This window comes from Pongo abelii, chromosome 12 (assembly GCF_028885655.2).
Source record: "Pongo abelii isolate AG06213 chromosome 12, NHGRI_mPonAbe1-v2.0_pri, whole genome shotgun sequence".
NCBI classification, from domain to species: Eukaryota; Metazoa; Chordata; class Mammalia; order Primates; family Hominidae; genus Pongo; species Pongo abelii.
In genome coordinates, this window is record NC_071997.2 from 80,338,322 (window position 1) to 80,357,064 (window position 18,743).

The 18,743-nt window shown below is 33.3% G+C and overlaps 2 long non-coding RNA genes across 3 annotated transcripts in view; both read right to left on the reverse strand.

Annotated features, from left to right (window-relative positions):
- LOC129057704 (uncharacterized) overlaps nt 1–18,743 on the reverse strand; it is a 1,380,833-nt gene that overhangs the window by 304,633 nt on the left and 1,057,457 nt on the right. The window lies entirely within an intron of this gene.
- Nucleotides 14,848–18,743, reverse strand: part of LOC129057701 (uncharacterized) — a 111,878-nt gene continuing 107,982 nt past the window's right edge. Inside the window, exon 3 of one of the 2 annotated variants that reach the window (XR_008522417.2) lies at nt 14,848–16,044. This is a non-coding gene — a long non-coding RNA (uncharacterized LOC129057701). Of the gene's footprint in view, nt 16,086–18,743 lie in introns of both variants that reach the window. The other variant, XR_008522416.2, reaches the window with a different exon arrangement.

Below are 18,743 nucleotides of genomic sequence, written 5' to 3' on the forward strand. Positions count from 1 at the left end.
ACTGTCAAATGTGGCCTTTAGAGAGAGTTTTAACCTAGTAGAAAACAGGCAGTTCAGCTGGAGCCTGTATGGAGGAAGTCATTTGATGAGCAGGTCTGAAACAGAAAAGAAATCTTTTCTCTGCCTACTTCTCTGAAAGATTCTTTACATGTCAATTTTTTACTTTCATTTAGAAAAATAATTAACAATGAAGTGAATATATTCATTCAGCAATTACAGTCATTATGCAAACGCATAAATTTAAAATAATTAGAACTTACCTCTTGCTTTAGTCTACTCTATTGTTCATTAATTTGAGGGTGATAAAGAAAGAAAGCATTGGAATAGCAAAAAAGACAAGCCGAACATTCAGGTTTGCGTTCTGTGTCCTCTGTTCATATTAAAAATGAGATCATCACCATTTTGAAAATCTTGGTTTTGAAAAAATATTATATAAAATAGATAAGTGGTGAGTATTATCAGGGAAATTATCTCTGTGTAAAGCTGATACCCTGATGAACAATTTTCTTGTTTGCTTGTCTTTGGTTTGTTTGCTTCAATAATGAAAGTGTTTCTCCTTTTTTTCTAAATAGGTTTTTTTTCTTCTCAACTTTTATCTAAATAGGTTTTTATTCTTAGATTTGGTATTAAAACTCATAAACATATTTTACAATATTTTTTCTACTCTTCTGTATATATTACCTTTACAAAAATATAAAATTGATAATACACCGATTAGAGTAGACATAAGAGAGAATGGGTAGAGAGAAAAGGAAAGAGTAAGTATTGACAACTCTTATGAGGAGATATTCTGTAAAGGTGAGCAAATTAGTGAGACTAGAATGAGATTATGAGATCTTTATTTTAAATGTTGAGACTCTATACTGTGTTTAATATTAATGAGAATAATAAAGTAGAAAGTAAAAGAATTACACTAAAGGTGAGATGAGGGAGGAACAAGGTCCTGGAGAAGGTGAGTGTGGATAGATCCTATCTACAGATACTGCTGCAAAAATGGAGGATTTGATTCTAGATAGTTGCATGACACAGCTTCTTCATTTAAACAGAGAGAAGGTTAAAATATGTGCGTTCAGATTCAGGTTGGCTGACAGATGTACAATGTTAGTTATGTTGAGGTACTATGCAGATAAACAGCAGTGTTGAAGAGAGTAGAAGAAATACTGGAGGTTTTCAGAAAGGGAGAGATGTCAAATAATCTTAAAGAATGTGACATTGAAATGATTAGCATTATATGGAACCCCTGTAGGCATTTTTGTAGGTTTATGTGGAGTTTCCTTCTCATAAATCCAATGAATCTCTTGTCAGGGACAACAGTTTTTCCATGTTGGCCAATTGACAGTATTTGTTCATTATTCATCCTTTCATGCTATGCTAAATAAAATCAAAACCATTACATGGCCTTAGGTATACATCATTTGGCTTGGTTCACTTCACTAGTACCCCCTTCCCTATTATTTACATGGGTTTCTCACCCTTGTTAGTCAGTTCTGTCTTCTAATGTCCCTTTATCAGAAGTCTGTAACTGACTGGTATGAAATAGCACCTTTCCTCAAAACTTCATTCTTTATCCCATTTCTTAATGCTGTTTTCTTCCTTCTTTATTACTGTCTGGTACGACAGTGATATATGACTGCATATGACATACACTTTTCTTAAGTAATTGGTTTATTACCAGTCTTCTACACTAGAATGTAGATAAATGAGGGAAGGGAATTTATTTCTTTCATTTATGAATGTATTTCCCAAAGCTGAAAGCTGTACTTTACAAATAGTAGGTCTCAAATATTCTCGTTGACTGAATACATTTTATCATAAATCCTCAATGTTTCTCTATTACAATGCATAATTACTCTGCAAACAAAAGTTATTGGGGTCTGATTTTATTTTTATGTCTACACTATATAGCTATATACTATTATAGTGTGTGATTTATTACATTTTATTAAAAGAGAGTTTATATAAAATGTGCTTAGTAGGATCTTAAAAAACATCAGTTGGATGGATTGTTGATATTATACTTTCTTCACCGTTGTTCTCACTTATTGTAAAATGATAATTTTTTCAGATCTACTCTGGCAAAGGCTTCATGAGCCACTTGAATAACTATTATGATGTTATTGATCTTATCTATTTATTTATACATGCTTGGAATGTTTGAATTTATGAAATTGTATTTGTATATTAACTTCTCATAAATGTTTGTATTTGGAAATATCAGTACCTCCAGAGGTGCTGATAGCAGGTGGTAGACTTTTGTATCATTGCATGTAGTATTAATAGTGGTTATTCTTCATGGGAAAAACTAATATAAAACCCCATGTGAGCTAAAGTATCTATTCTACTGCCAGGCTTCAATATGTGTCTGACATTTTCTGTGCACTGATGAAGGAAAGGGTTGAGTGAATTAATCAATTAATAGATGCTTGTTGAATGTATAGGTTTTATCTGGTAAAAATTCTATGTAGTTACTTTCTTTCTCCCCCCAGCAGAATTTGGCATAATTAAATATTATACTATAACTTTCTCTGATTAAAATAAAGTTTACCAAGAACTAATTCTATTTCTTGTTCTTTATGTTTTTAATAACTCTTTTTGTTATTTTAATGCTATCTGTATTATTCAACTTTAGAAATGGTTTATTTTGAATTTTACTAGCATATAGCTTAAAATATGTTGCATATTATTATGTGATAACAGGTTGGAATTTATGTATTTTCAAACTTTAAGCTAAGGAATAGCTTCCTTTTTATAATTTTCCAAGAACATAACCAGCTTGTTCTTGTTAAGAACTGTGAAAAGGCTGAGACTTTACCCTACTTACAAGCTAACAAGTTAGCCTGCAACAGGCTTTCAAAAGAACCATGAGTCAGAGATGAAGGAGAGAATATCACTCATTGAAATTGCATCAGCCTGAGTATCAGTATTTTTGTGCCAGTTTCCTATGCCCTAATTCTCACAAGGCAACTCAAAGAGGGACAAACGACACCTACACATGCAATGAGTTACATTATAGAAGAGGAATCCCAAGATTAAGAAATCAAAACTTTTATAACGGGCAGTAAGCATACCTGCCCTTTGCCCCAGAGGGAGATACCATCTCCATCTTCCAAGACTGTAACCAAATCTGGCTTTAGCTTTGGAGAAATACATTATTTCTGTCTTCTAAGACTGTTTACTATACAAATATACTGAAGTATTTTAAAATGTCACTCAACTATAGGCAGCCAGTGCCTATCTTCCAAGTTCTGGAGAAAGACATAAGAGATTCATGAAAAATTGTTTCTCAAGAGTTCTTTAAGCATGCTAGTCAATATCCCCAAGTGTAGCCTGGGCATGTTGTGATTCTGCATGTATGAGAATTTGCTTCCTGGATTTTTAAATATCAAACATTCTGCCTAGTTTACAAATCAAAGTTCACAAAAAGTTTAAGAGAAAATCGTCTACTCTCCATTGTGGTTACTATTTAGAAATAACTTGGTTGATTCAGTCAAGTGTCTTAAACCAAAATTGTTTATTACTGTTTTTTTTGCAAACAGTGTGTTCTTCTGCTGACACAAGAAAGCAGAAATGGACTTTTGCAGATACCCATATCTAACAACAAAACTGATTATTGTAAATCTGAACTTGCTCATTTGAACTTAATTGAATTAACTCACTGGTCTGAAATAGAAAAATCCAGAATGTATTCTAGAATTTTCATTTGACTTATTAGAAAATCTATAGATTCAAATAAAATAATGTATTCATACTAAGATATTAAATAATTCATCAACTCTCCACATTCGGATGGGAACCACTATGCTTTGAGGCCACTAAGCACCAAAGTATGGCACTGATCTTTTGTTCCCTTGGTGGCTGACTCGTTTGTCTGTAATTTTGACATCTTAAGAATCTTTAAAAATACAGAAATTGTCCCTTTAGAGGACAATGAAGGTCAAAGTTTGATGATGTATGTAATGTGCTTTTAGTATCTACTGTGGTACAATGAACTATATTATCATTATGATGACAATAATGAAAGTAAAAATGGGTACAACTTTAGCATACATTTTTACAAGGCATATTGTTAGTTTTTTTAATGTTTCATCTCTTTTTTTATTACATCTCTTTCATTTTATTTATCTATTATTTATTTCTTCATCTTTTATATTATAACAGCAAGATTATTATCAGCTTCGCTTTGGAGGAAAAAACTATGTGTTATATAGGGGTTAAGAACAAAACATAGAGGGGTTAAGATGTATATCCAATGTCAAACAACCAGAAAGGAGTAAAATGACAGTATAGAAAGCACTACCTTAACCTCCATGCTCTTGTCACAGAAGAGCAAAAATTTTTATTGGTGGCCTCCAGGTGGGCTAAAAAAAAAAATTCAGCTTGACAACCAGACACAATTTTTCAGAGCAATGCAAGAAATAATTATGATAAAGTAATTTTCCCTCAATTACTGGATATCTCAATGCTATACAGTCATTTTTGTGGCAGAATCTGGAAAAACTTAAGCACTGTCTATTTAATCTGTGATAGGCATCCTGTTTCATTAAAGTACACTTGATGTCAGTTACTATGGTGGGAATACTTTCTAATAGATTGAACTGTGGTTTCAGCTAATTTTAATGAAACTCATTCTAAATAAATCCAAACTCCTAAAGCATAAATTAGGAGATGATGAATTATTTCATAAAAAAGATTTCTTACTTTATCAAACCACTTACTGGAAGGTTACACTAAGTAGATGACTCTCCTCTCAGCTTTAGAGTAAACTTGATTTTACTTAGTAATATAGACACATACAGCAGATTTTGCAAAATGTGTGCATAATATATGTGTTTCATTTTCTAATGATTAGATTCACAACGTGGTTGATTAGCCCTTGAAAACATTTGTATAAACCCCTAATTTTACACCTCAACAAAACTACAAAGTTAAATACCAGAAAGTCACTTCTGTATTCTTACCGATTGTTTCTCCCTGAAGAATCTATCAATTACTGAGACAATTGATTTAATGTAAATATAGGCATACAATTTTATATATTTTGTAAATTGGCTGCATATAACTATAGAATTGTTATAACTTACTGTAAACTGGTGTTTAAACTTTTTATTATGATGAAGTTACTCTCTTCTTCTCTAGTAATACTTTTTTTCTTCAGTGTCAACTTATCTATTTGTATTGGTCCACCATTGTTTTTGTTGTTGTTAATTTTTCCCTGCTTGTAGCTTTTCTAGACCACTGTATTTCATTCTGTGTCTGGCAAAAACATATGTTAAAATAATAATTATATTATAATATTGCCATTTATAGTCTTGTCAGTCTATATCTTCTGACAGGATAGTTTAGTCCAATTGAGAAAAACTACTGATATTCTAATTTTAAAAAATTCAATTCTATCATTTATTTGTATATTCCTTTATTACTTATTTTGGGTTGCAATTTAAAAAAATGCTTCAATTAAAATGTTAACTTTCATATAAAACTTATAATTGGATTATGATTATAACTTCAAAGTAAAACATTGCATTTCTAATGGGTTATTTTATAAATATGCTTGCTTTTTTGTGATAGTCTTTTTAAAATTTCGCTCTGCATGAAAAATGTCCTCATCCTCTACTCTTTTTATTTTTTCAAAAACTAATACGCCTACCTAAGATTTGAATCTGATCATTTTAATATTTGCAGCCAATTTGGGTGTATTTTTTTGCAATTTATTTTCTTGCTCTTGTTGATAGTATGTCTTCCTATGACACCTCTTGCTCTGCTTCTGTATAGAGCCAAAACTGAAACGAGAAGTTTTCTAACACTCTTCCTCAGAGGTATATACTACTTTATATGCCACTGAAAGTGATTGCTGTTCCAGGAACTTGTATTCTATTGGAGTCTCAAATTTGCCTTTCTAACTGTCTCATACCTAGGCTTGTTTTCGTTTCTTTTATGTGACTTATTGAATCTGAAACTTATATACACATAACTTGTTGACCTCATGACATATTTACCTAGGTCTGTTTTTTGTTTAATTATGTTAGCAAATATATTATTCTAATGTTGATAAGAAGTTATCTAGCATACTTAAAGAGTAACTCAGAATCTCACATCCCAGTTCAGATGATTGTCTTTTAAAATCACCTATCCAAGTTATAATATGGTTTTTCAAATCAGGGAGATTGTGAAAGTCAATTATTCCAGTTCCTTGGAAGAGAGGAGAAACCTTGAACCATTTTGCCTTATTCTTACTCTGATGATGCTGGAGAATAAAAGAGCATCATTATTCTCTGAACAGCTTTATCTCCACTTATTTTGTTCTGCTTTATGATACTGCTTGCATTGTTATAGTAAACCATAATTAAATGTTCTTATAAATGTGCTTAATATTTTATGTTTATAAAGACTGTCTAACTAGATGATAAACTTAATGACAAAAGTGGTGAGAATGCTACATCTTCTTATAGTCCCCAAGATCATGCCTTACAGATTTGGGATACTTAACAAATACTTGTAGCTAATGCACATATTCTAATTTTATAATTCAACACACCTAAAGACTATATCACTTATTGTCTTCTAAAATAAAATAAAGTCGATCTATTCAGTCTTCTTCACACTACTCAAATATCAGCATTGCTATTTCACTAGTTTCTAATTTTTTCAAATTTTTTTAGTGTGTAGAAATTATAAGAGACTTCATACTCCAATAAGTACAGCAGTATGCCAAGTGCAACAAAAAGATTATTTTCTGGCTCTTGGGCATTGAATTCCTGTCATACATTTTATAATCTTGTTAACATTGTACAACAGCATGGCTGATTGACAAGATATTGTTGGTCAGTGGCCCAAAATGTGTTAGTAGTATACTTTGGTCAGATGAGTCATTTTCTATACTGACATTTTCTTCTGTCACTATCCACCACACACACATAAGCACACGGATTTATGGTAAATGGCACATCTCTGTTCTGAGACTAGTGAATGAGACCAGTAAAAGAAACAAAAATGAACTATTGGAATGATAGAACCAAAAACAAAAAAAATGTGGTTTTAAGGAGGTTAAGAGAGAACTGAACTTTGAACAGATACTGTAAGAAAATTCAAATACATTTACTAGGATGAGATTTAAGCACATGTCATTTTAATTGTAGTTTAGCGGCCTCATTTATAGCCATTTTTTGGCATACTGAGGTAGAAAATAAAATAGCCATTAGTTGGATACTAAATACTAAGTGGAAATTATGGTAGAGTACTATGTCAAGATATTTGGCTAAAGAAAATAAAATGCTTCCAGGAAAAGCATCATTGCTAAAGACTTTTTAAAAATTGTGTTTGTTGACCTAGGAAAAAGATCCAGAAGGCAGATAAAAAATGAAGATTGGAAAGACACAGTTAATGAGGCATTCTAAAAGCATGTGAAGACATTGGATCCATGGCATATGTGAAGGGACTATGACTAGAAAGAACAAAAATCTCATTCCCTTGGAAAAGTAGAACAGGTGTCATCAGAGATATTGTTTTTCAGATTGAATTTAAAGAAATGTATGAGAGAATAATATGAAAGTTTTTATTTTAAAAAATTTTTAAGCAGCTTCATCTGCTAAAACTGAAGGGTAAACATGTTGTATAAAGAACATCTTGCCAAAACATCTAGAAAACTGGACAACTATTTTCAGATACAAAACATCCAGAAAACTAGAAAATAATTTCAGATATTAGACAGCACTGCTTTCTCATGTTGAGAGAAAGGAAACAAACAAGTTGAGTCCCTGTATTGCCCTGGCATTGCACAGTCTGGATCTCTGATGAGGGTGGAATTCTCCAAGCACAGAATGAACCCACAGGGTTGTGGAGATAGGTATTAGGGTATTTGAGGAGTCTGTGATTTGTAAGAACAGTGTTAGGAGAAGAGGAAGCTATGCAGACATTAAGCCCTAGAAATGTGCATAAGGATCCTTTTGAGTAATTGCTGAATACTACAATGTGCCAAGTGAAACTCAATTGGGTTGGATAAACAATGACCAGCAAATATGCTGAATGGTTTCTAAATTTTACCCAAAGTTGGGAAACGTTAAATTTTCAATCATCCAGACTGGAGAGTTTTTGTTGACCATCAGGTATATGCAATCCAGACTACAGAAGGAAACCACCACAGTGGTGGAGCTTAACTACCACTAAAGAACTGCCTTTACAGAGCTTTTGGTTGTTGGGTTTTTTTGGTCGTTGTTGTTCTTTGTTTTTGTTTTTGTTTTTAGATAGGGCCTTGCTTTGTTGCCCAGGTTGGAGTGTAGTGGCACACTCTCAGCTCACTGCAGCCTCAACTTCCCAGGTTCAAGGGATCTTCCCATCTCAGCCTCCCAAGTAGCTGGAACCACAGTCGTGTACCACCACACCTGGCTCATTTTTTATATTTTTTGTAGAGATGGGGTTTCACCATGTTGCCCAGGCTGGTCTCGAACTCCTGGGCTCAAGTGATTTGCCTGCTTTGGCCTCAGAAAGTGCTGGGATTACAGGCATGAGCCACCACACCTGGCCCCTAACAGAGTTTAAAAACAGACTTCAAAAGCAGACTGAGTCCCATATAGCTTGACAGCCTGCCAGGATAAAATTGAAACTCTTAGAATGAAGTCAATAAAACCCAGATATTCAACAAGATAAAGTTCTAAATATGAAATATACACAAAAACTTACCAGGCATTCCAAAAAGCAAGAAAACGTGACTCATTGCCAAGAGAAAAACTATTCAATAAAACCAGATCTTATGATGACAGGATTAGCAGACAAAGATGTTATGGTAGTAATTAGAACTTCAAGTGTTTAAAGGCAAACAATGAGAAATATGGAAGATATAAAAAAAGCCAAAAGGACCTCTCAATATGAAAACTAAAATCTTAAGTAGCTGGTTTGAATTAAAAGCACATTAGACACTCTAGATAAATAAAATAATATCCAGCACTCTAATATATGTGCAATAAAATCTCTGAATGACATAGGGAGGAGAAAAATATTTGAAAAAATAGTTGCCAAATATTTTCCAAAAATTTTTTTTTTTTTTTTTTGAGACAGAGTCTCGCTCTGTTGCCCAGGCAGAAGCGCAGTGGCGTGATCTCGGCTCACTGCAAGCTCCACCTCCCGGGTTCATGCCATTCTCTTGCCTCAGCCTCCTGAGTTGCTGGGACTACAGGCTTCTGCCACCATGCCCGGCTAACTTTTTGTATTTTTAGTAGAGATTGGGTTTCACCATGTTAGCCAGGATGGTCTCAATCTCCTGACCTCATGATCCACCCACCTCAGCCTCCCAAAGTGCTGGGATTACAGACGTGAGCCACTGCACCCAGCCCTTCCAAATTTGTATGTGAACTGTTAACCCAGAGATTCAGGACCTCATTGAGCTCTACTGACTAAATGCAAAGAAAATAACAAAAACACACGATAATAAAATACATAAATATCTGTAATTAAAAAAAATCATAAAGCACTAAGAAAGAAATATTTTATATAGCAGAACAAAAAAGAAATTTTTGTAGTCCAGATTATTGAAAAACATCTTTAAAGATGTTTAAGGTAAACAAAAACAAATAAAAAATTTATGGTAAGTTGACAGAGTATAATTATAAAAATGTAATTCTATATACAGCCAAATTATTCAAAAATAAAGGTAAAACAAATTTTTACAAAAGAAGATGAAATAACTTATAACCATTAGATGTATGCTAAAAATATGTTAAAGGAAGTTCTTCAATCAATGGAAAATGATACTAAATATAAATGTGGATATTAACAAGTGAATAAAGAATAAAAAAATGATAAACGTAGTATATACAATGACAATTTCCACTTAAAAATAGAGAAATATAATTTATAAGCCAATAGTTGACATAAAATGAAATTTTTAAATATGCTGAGTATCTTTTTGAAAATCATAGAGAAAGGAAAAACAGAAAAGGACAGATGGAGAAAACAGATAGCATATATATTAATTTGCTAGGACTGCCTAATAAATACCACAGACTAGGCGACTTAAACAACAGAAATTTATATTCTTGCAATTCTAGAGGCTGAAAGTTCAAAAAGAAGGGGACAGCAGAAGTGATTGCTTCTAAGGCCTCTCTCTGCGGCTTACATATGGCCACCGTCTTGCTATGTCCTCACATTGCCTTTTCTTTGTGTGTGCATGGACTGAGTATCTCTTCCTCTTCTTAAGAGAACACCAACCCTACTGGGTTAGGGCCTCAACCTATGACATCACTTAATCTTAATTAGCTCTTTCCTTTCTTTTTTCTTTTTCTTTTTTTTTTTTTTTTTTTGAGAAGGAGTCTCGCTCTGTCGCCCAGGCTGGAGTGCAGTGGCACAGTCTCGGCTCACTGCAAGCTCCGCCTCCTGGGTTCACACCATTGTCCTGCCTCAGCCTCCTGAGTAGCTGGGACTACAGGTGCCCACCATCACACCCGGCTAATTTTTGTGTGTGTGTGTGTGTTTTTAGTAGACACGGGGTTTCACCATGTTAGCCAGGATGGTCCGATCTCCTGACCTCGTGATCCGCCTGCCTCGGCCTCCCAAAGTGCTGGGATTACGGGCGTGAGCCACCGCACCCGTCCAGCTCTTTACTTTCAGTTTCCAAATTCAGTCACATTGGAGGCTGTGGCTTCAACATGTAAATTTTCAGGAATACCAATTTAGTTTATAACACTGTACAATTAGAGTGTAAGTTTAAGGCTAATCTTAATAATTATTAAAGAAAATAATATTACACTACATCATTGTTACTTATTAGTGATATTAAGCACTACAATTAAAGGCATAGACCTGACACTGGACAAAGAGAAATAATAACTATATGCCATCTTCAAGAAAGTTAGTTTAAATAGAATAACAATTCTATATATTTTTACAGCCAATGCAAAAATTTTAAAATATATGAAACAAAAATGAATAAAATCTAATAACAAAATAGAGAAATTTACAAACATAATTGAACACATTGATATTTATATATCAATAATTGATAGAATGAGCAGGTAAGTTAATAATAAACAGAAATGTTTTACAATATATCATCTGCCATAGCCAATTCACATTTATTGAGCACTTCAACCAACTACGGCAAAAAGCAAATTGTTTACATTCACATTGATTTTTCTGTAAGAAAAAATGTTTTCTAGGCCACAAAATGAATATAGATCAATTTAAAATAATTAAAATAATACACAATGTAATCTCTGATAACATTGGAATTAAATAGAAAACATTAACAGTAAAATATATAGAAACCTGCAAGTATTTGGAAATTAAATAACAGAATCTCAAAGAGAAGGAAAATTAGAAGATAGGATCAAAATGAAAATGCAACACTTTTTTGTAATAGAATTAAAGTACTGCTTAGAGAAGAAAAATTTGGCTTTATATACTTATATATTTTTAAAAAGATTAACATTCAAGATAACAGGCATGAAGAACTCCCGTGACCCACTTTCCAGTAAAACAAGCAAAACTGGTGAATACTACTTTTTAAAAAACTAACAATTTAAAGTCTCTGGAAATGTTTTAAAAGCATGATCCAAATAAAGACACATTATTTCTAGAAACTCTGCTAAATATCAGTAAGAACAATGAGAATGCATGAGCCATGACCTATTCTCCCTGACTTTCCCAGGCTGGCTTGATAAAGGCTCCAAGTGAGTGGAAATAATCAAGAAGATGGGGGCTGTCTTCCCTCTCAGCCCTTAGGAAAGCTTTACTGTATCTCACTGGGTGGGATGGGTTATCAGTATTCCTCATCCCTTCAATTCCATATTGAAGAGGCCACATTCCTAGTGAATGTGGTCAAGAGGTTGAAGGCTACCTTCCTCTATGCAGCTTCTAACCATAGAGTATAGAATCTATCCCAATTGGAGTGGACTGAAAATCTTGGAGTCTTGGTGTCCATCACTGCAGGTTGCTCTTAGAGCAGTGGTCCAACACCATAAAAGGCAAAATGAGAAGATCAGAGGGTACCTTACTGCTTAGGGACCAGAATAGTGTCTCAGAGAGGTTGCCAGGGAGAAAAGCAGTTCATAAGCAAAGGGAATGTCAAGGTTTTCCCTAAATAACTTGATTAGTGTTGAAACATGCTGTGGGAAGTTCAAGTCTAGGCATGTTCTCAAAAACAATACCCCTTGCTTTGTAAAAGTAATCAGGTAAACCATATGCCAGCTAGTTAACCAGAGAGAACTAGGGGAAGAGCCAGTGAAAAAGAGCCCTCTTGAGGACAGAACAAATTCAAAGACTGGTTTTAAAAACTATCCCTGTCCAAACATAATTTTATCATACTGCTGAAAAATTTACACCCTGGTGTATTGTAGAAAATAAAGCAATTAGCTGGTAATTAGCAGAGCTTACTGTGCATGGTGTACTATTGATCTTGATATATAGCTTTATTGGGAGATCATAAAAAGAGACACTGAAAAAAATCTTGCTAAAACCACTGTCCTTCTAGGGTAACTGTGTGTATGCCAAAGGCTGCACCCTCTGAGAGGTAACACCAAAGATATCACACTATGAGGGAAATAGAATTTACTAAAATTGTTTAGGGCAATCAAAAAACAAGGAGCAAAAACAATAAAAATGAGCCAAGAGAATAGGAGATAAATTAGTGTCCAGAGTTGTTACAGTATATTATTTAAATTTTTCATTTTTAACAAGGAAGTTGATAATCCATAAGTAAATAGAATTGTGTGACTCATACACAGAAAAAAATCAAGCTACAAAAAAATGCATGTAGAGGGGCCAAGTAAAATTAACAGAGAAAAGAATAAAAGAATCATTATAAATAATTTTTTAAAAATAAGAAAAAAAACATGATGATATGGTTTGGCTGTGCTGCCACCTGAAATCTCATCTTGAATTGTAATACCCATAATCCCCATAATGCCCATGTGTCAAGTGCAGGAAAAGGTAGAGGTAATTGGATCATGAAGGCAGTTTACCCTATGCTGTTCTCATGAGAGTGACTCTCATGAGATCTGATGGTTTTATAAGCATCTGGCATTTCCCCTGCTTGCACTCACTCTATCCTGCCGCCCTGTGAAGAAAGTCACTGCTTCACCTTTGCCTTCCGTCATAACTGTAAATTTCGTGAGGACTCCCCAGCTATGTTAAACTGTGAGTCAGTTAAACCTCTTTCCTTTATAAATTACCCAGTCTTGGGTATTTCTTCACACCAGTGTGAGAACAGACTAATACACATGATTTAGCAAACTTTAAAGATGCAAACAGATTAAAAATAAAATATAGAAAGCAATACATGATTCAAAGAGCAACCATAAGAAAGCTAAAGTATTAACTTTAAGAAAGCTAAGTATTAAACTAAACTATTATCAGACAAAATAATTTAAAACAAACAAAATTTACTAGAAACTTAATTGACAAATGCTGAAAGTTGTGTGAAGAACTCTGGGAATTAAAAACTTCAGTGAGAACGAGTTATGGGGACTGGGGGCACATTTGTCAGCTTCATCTCCAGGAGCTCTACTAGGTTCTTACAGTGAATATTGCGAAAATCATATCTTTATGCTTCCAGCAGGGGGAAAAGAAAAGGAGTAATTTTCAGATATGCCAGGGCACTCTGTTCTTTCTAAGATCCGCCCTCAGGAGAAGTTACGTAACCAGAGCCTGAGGTGCTGAGGTTTCCTCAGAACCTAACTGACCTGGGGAAAGGGAAATAATTCCAGATCCATCTAGCCTTCCACAAGGAATAAGAACACCCAGCTTCAGACCACTGTGGCCATCCTGTCCCAACCAAAGGGCACGGCGTGAGGGTGATGAGAAACTCAGAAGCACATATGAAACTCACACTCCAGAAGTACAGGCTCACTAAAAGTCATATATCTAATAATAAGACTATAGAACATGTCCATTACCCCCACCACACAGCTTTTAAAAAGAGGAAAAAAAAAAGAAAAAAACCCTAATTGAAAAAGACACAGAAAGCTTCAAAAACCAACTTAGGTATTGCAGAAATGTAGAAATTATCAGACTAGGAATTGAAACAACTATGAACTGAAGAAGACCACATACGAGAACAGATGGATAAAAAAAATCCAAGCACATAAGAACAGATGGATAAAGAGATAGATAAAAACAGTTTTAAAAGAACCAAAAATAAATGCTAGAGATCAGAAACTATAACAGAAATAAAGAATGCCTATGATGAGATCATTAGAAGACTGGACATGGCTGAGGAAATGATCTCTGAGTTTGAGGATATCTCAATATAAAATTCCAAAATTAAAAAGCAAACCAAAAAACAAAAGGCAAAAAAGCCACAGATATCCACAAACTGTGGCATAACTACAGAAGATGTGGCATAACTACAGAAGATATGGCATAACTACAGAATATGTATCATAAACATAGGGAGAATATTAGAAGAAGAGAGAAAGAAATAGAAAAAGTATTTGAAACATTAACAACTGAAAATTTCCCCAAATTTATGTCAGACACCAAACCACAGATCCAAGAAACTTAGAGAGCAGCAATCTGGAAAAGTGTCAAAAAAACTATACCTATGCATATTATTGTCAAACTATAAAAATCAAGAATAAAAAATAAATTCCGGGAAGAAGACAGAGATGGGGAAAAATGCCATATCTATAGAGGAGCAAAGATAATAATTACACCCGTCTTCTCTTCAGAAGCAATAAAAGCAGAAGAGAGTGGAGTGAAATGTTTAAAGTGTTGAAATAAAAATCTCACCAATCCAGAATTCTGTACCCTTCAGTTACCCTTCACAAGTGAAGAGGAAATAAAAACTTTCTCAGACAAATATTTAAGGAATTGGTTTGCATGTAAATATGCCTTGCAAAATGTTAATATACTTTTTTTTGGTGTTGCTAGGATTACAGGCGTGAGCCACCATTCCCGGCCTATTGTGTCTTTGGAAGGTTTTGATATGAGGATGATACTGGCTCCATAGAATGAGTAATTGAATAATTCAATAATGAGTAATTGAATAGGGAGGAATCCCTCCGCCTCAGTTTATTTATTTTTTATTTTTTTGAATAGTTTCAATAGGATTGATACCACACCTTCTTTGTACATCTGGTATAATTTGACTGTAAATCCATCTGCTCCAGTGCTTTTCTGGTCAGTAGGTTTTTTTTATTATTTCTTATTCAATTTTGTAACTCATTATTGGTCTCTTTAGGGTGCCTTTTTCTTCCAGATTCAATCTTGGGAGGTTGTATATTTCCAGGAATTTATCTATTTCCTCTAGATTTTCTAGTTGTGTGCATAGAAATGTTCTTAGTAATCTCTGAGGATCTTTTATATTTCTGTGCGATCAGTTGTAATGTTACCTTTGTCATATCTGATTGCGCTTATTTGGATCTTCTGTCTTTTCTTCCTTTGTTTATCTAGCAGTCTATCAATTTTGTTTATCCTTTCAAAAAACAAACTTTTCATTTTGTTGATCCTTTGAATAGTTTTCTTTATTTCAATTTCACTTAGTTCTGTTCTGATTTTAATTCTTTCTTTTCTTCTGCCAGAAATGGGTTCTTCATTTAGAATTTAGTTCTTCTTTCTCTATTTCTTTAGGTGTAATGTTAGGTTGTTAACAAGATATTTCTATTTTCTTGATGTAAGCATTTAGTGCTACAAATTTTATCACTTCTTTTGCAATATCACAGAGGTTTTGTCACATCGTGTCAACAATTTTTGTTTTTTTCAAATAATTTTTTGATTTTTGCCTTAATTTTCTTGCTTTACAAAGGTCATTCAGGATCAATGTGTTTAATTTCCACATATATGTGTGGTTTTGAGAATTCCTCTTGGTATTAATTTCTATTTGCATTTCATTCGACCTGAGAATATGTTGGGTATAATTTTAATTTTTCCAAATTTGTTGAGACTCTCTGACCAAACATGCAGTCATTTTTAAAGTATGCTGTGTCTGCAGATGAGATGAATATATATTCTGCAGTTGTTGGGTGGAGTATTCTTTAGACGTCTATTAAGACCAACTGAGCAAGTGTCAAGTTTAAGTCCACAATTTCTTTGTTAGTTTTCTGCGTGAAAGTTCTTCTTTAGAGACAAGAAAAATAATGTATGTCAGAAACTTTGATCTACATAAAGAAAAGAAAAACATTAGAAAAGGAATAACTGAAGGTAGAATAACTATAATCTTTCTTATTGTTAGTTGATTTAACACATAATGGTTCATTTTGAATAATAATTGTACTGTATTTCACAATGTATGTATGTGTATGTACGTACATATACACTTATGTATGTATCTGTGTAAGTAGTATCAATGACAGCAGCAGTAAAACTAACACATGGGTGAATAAATAAATCCAAAAATTAAAAAAATATATATTTTGAACTAAATGAAAACAAGAACACAACTTATTAAAATGTGTGGAATACAGTTAAGGCAGTGTTTACAGGGAAATTTATATAACCTTGAATGCATATAATAGAAAATAAGAAAGATTTAAAATCAAGATATGCTTCCACCTTACAATACTAGGAAAAAATAGCCAATTAAATTCAAAGTAAGTAGAGGAAAATAAATGATAAAAATCAGAGCAGAATTCAAAAAAATTGAAAATATGAAATCAGTAGAGAAAATCAATACAACAAAAATCTGTTTCTTTGAAAAGATGAATAAAATCAATAAAACTCTAGCAAGGCTAGCAAAGAAGAAAAAAGAGGGTACAGATTCCTAATGTCAGCAACAAAAGAGGGAGCATTACTATAGATACTGTAGACATTAAAAGAATAATAAAGGAATACTATGAATAACTCTATACTCACAAATTTGATAACCTCGATGAAGTGGGCAAATTCCTTGAAAGACACAATCTGACAATATTCACACAAGAAGAAATAGATAATCTGAATAGGCCTAGGTCTAGCAAAAAGAAAAAACAAAAAAAGCTATCATTAATAATCTGCAAAACCAGGAAGCCCAGGTGAGTACACTAGTAAATTTTACCACACATTTAAGGAAGAAATTGTATCAGTTCTCCACCACATTTTTCAGAAGTTAGAAGCAAAGAAAATATTTTCTAATTTGTTCTATGAGACCAGTATAACCCTAATACAAAAACATAGAAAAGGAAACTGCCAAATACCAAAACATAGAAAACTGCAGAGCAACTGTCCCATAAAGATGAATTTAATATCCTCAATGAAATACTAACAAAGTGAATGAAAAAAGTTTAAAAGGAATTATAAATCATGACCAAGTGTGATTTACTACAGGTATGCAAGGCAGAAATCAATTAACGTAATACATCGCATCAACAGGCTAAATTAAAGAAGAAAAATCACATGATCATATCAATAGATACAGAAAAAAACTGGAAAAAATCCAATGCTCACTCAGAATAAAATCTCATAGTAAACTAGGAATAGAGGAAAAGTTCCTCAACTAGTTAAAGAATAGGAAAAAAAAACCTACAACTAATGTCACAATGGTGAAAAGTACAAGTTTTTCCAATAAGATCAGGAATGAAGCAAAGGATTCCCCCCTCACTACTGATTTTTACAACCACCTGAAATCCAGGTTAATACAATGATGCGATAAAAAGTAAATAAATGGTATATGGATTGGAAAGAAAGAAATTACACTGATTTCTCTTACAAATGACAAATAATCTACGTAGACAATCTGAAGGAATCAACAAAGAAGCTCTTGAACCTAATAATAATTACAGCAAGTTTGCAGGATAAAAAGTTAATATACAAAAGTCAATTACTTTTCTATTTACCAACAATGGACAGTGAAAATTTAATTCTAAAACACACCCTTTACATGAACAGCCCCAAATTAAAAATTTAAAGTGTGTGTCTATGAAAATATGTATAAGGTCTATATGAGGAAAACTACAACGTTCTAATAAAAAAATCAAAGAACTTATAAAATAGACATTGCATGTTTATGGACAGAAAAACTCTATGTTATTAGAAAGTAAATTCTTCTGAACTTAATTTATAGACTCAATGTAATTCCAATCAAAATCTCAGTAAGTTATTTTATAAATGTTGACAAACTGATTCTAAAGATTATTTAGAGAGGCAAAAGACCCAGAATAGCTGATATTGTTTGGCTCTGTGTTCCCCTCAAATCTCTCCCATATGTTATGGGAGGGATGTGGTTGGAGATAACTGAATCATGGGGGCGGTTTCCCCCATACTGTTTGTAGTAGTGAAAAGTCTCACGAGACCTGATGGTTTGATATGGGGAAACCTGTTTCACTTGGCTCTCATTCTCTCTCTTGCCACCACCATGTGAGACATGCCTTTCACCTTCCACCATGATTGTGAGACCCCCTTAGCCATGTGGAACTGTAAGTCCAATAAACCTCTTTCTTTTGTAAATTGCCCAGGATCAGGTATGTCTTTATTAGCAGCATGAAAATGGACTAATACAGTAGCCAACACAATTTGAAGGAGAAGAACATAGTTGGAAGACTGACACTGCCCAATCTCAAAACTTACTACAATGCTAGAATAATCAAGACAATGTGATATTGGCAAAAGAATAGACAAGTAGATCAATAAAACATAACAAAGTCCAGAAATAGACCCACATGAATATAGACATGTGATGTTTAACAGTGGAACAAAGGCAATGCAATGGAGAAAATATAATATTTTGATTAAGTGATGCTGGAACAACTGAACATCCACGTGCAAGAAAAATGAATCTAGACAAAGATCATACATTCTTTACAAAAATTAACTCAAAATAGATTAAAACTTATTTGTCAAAT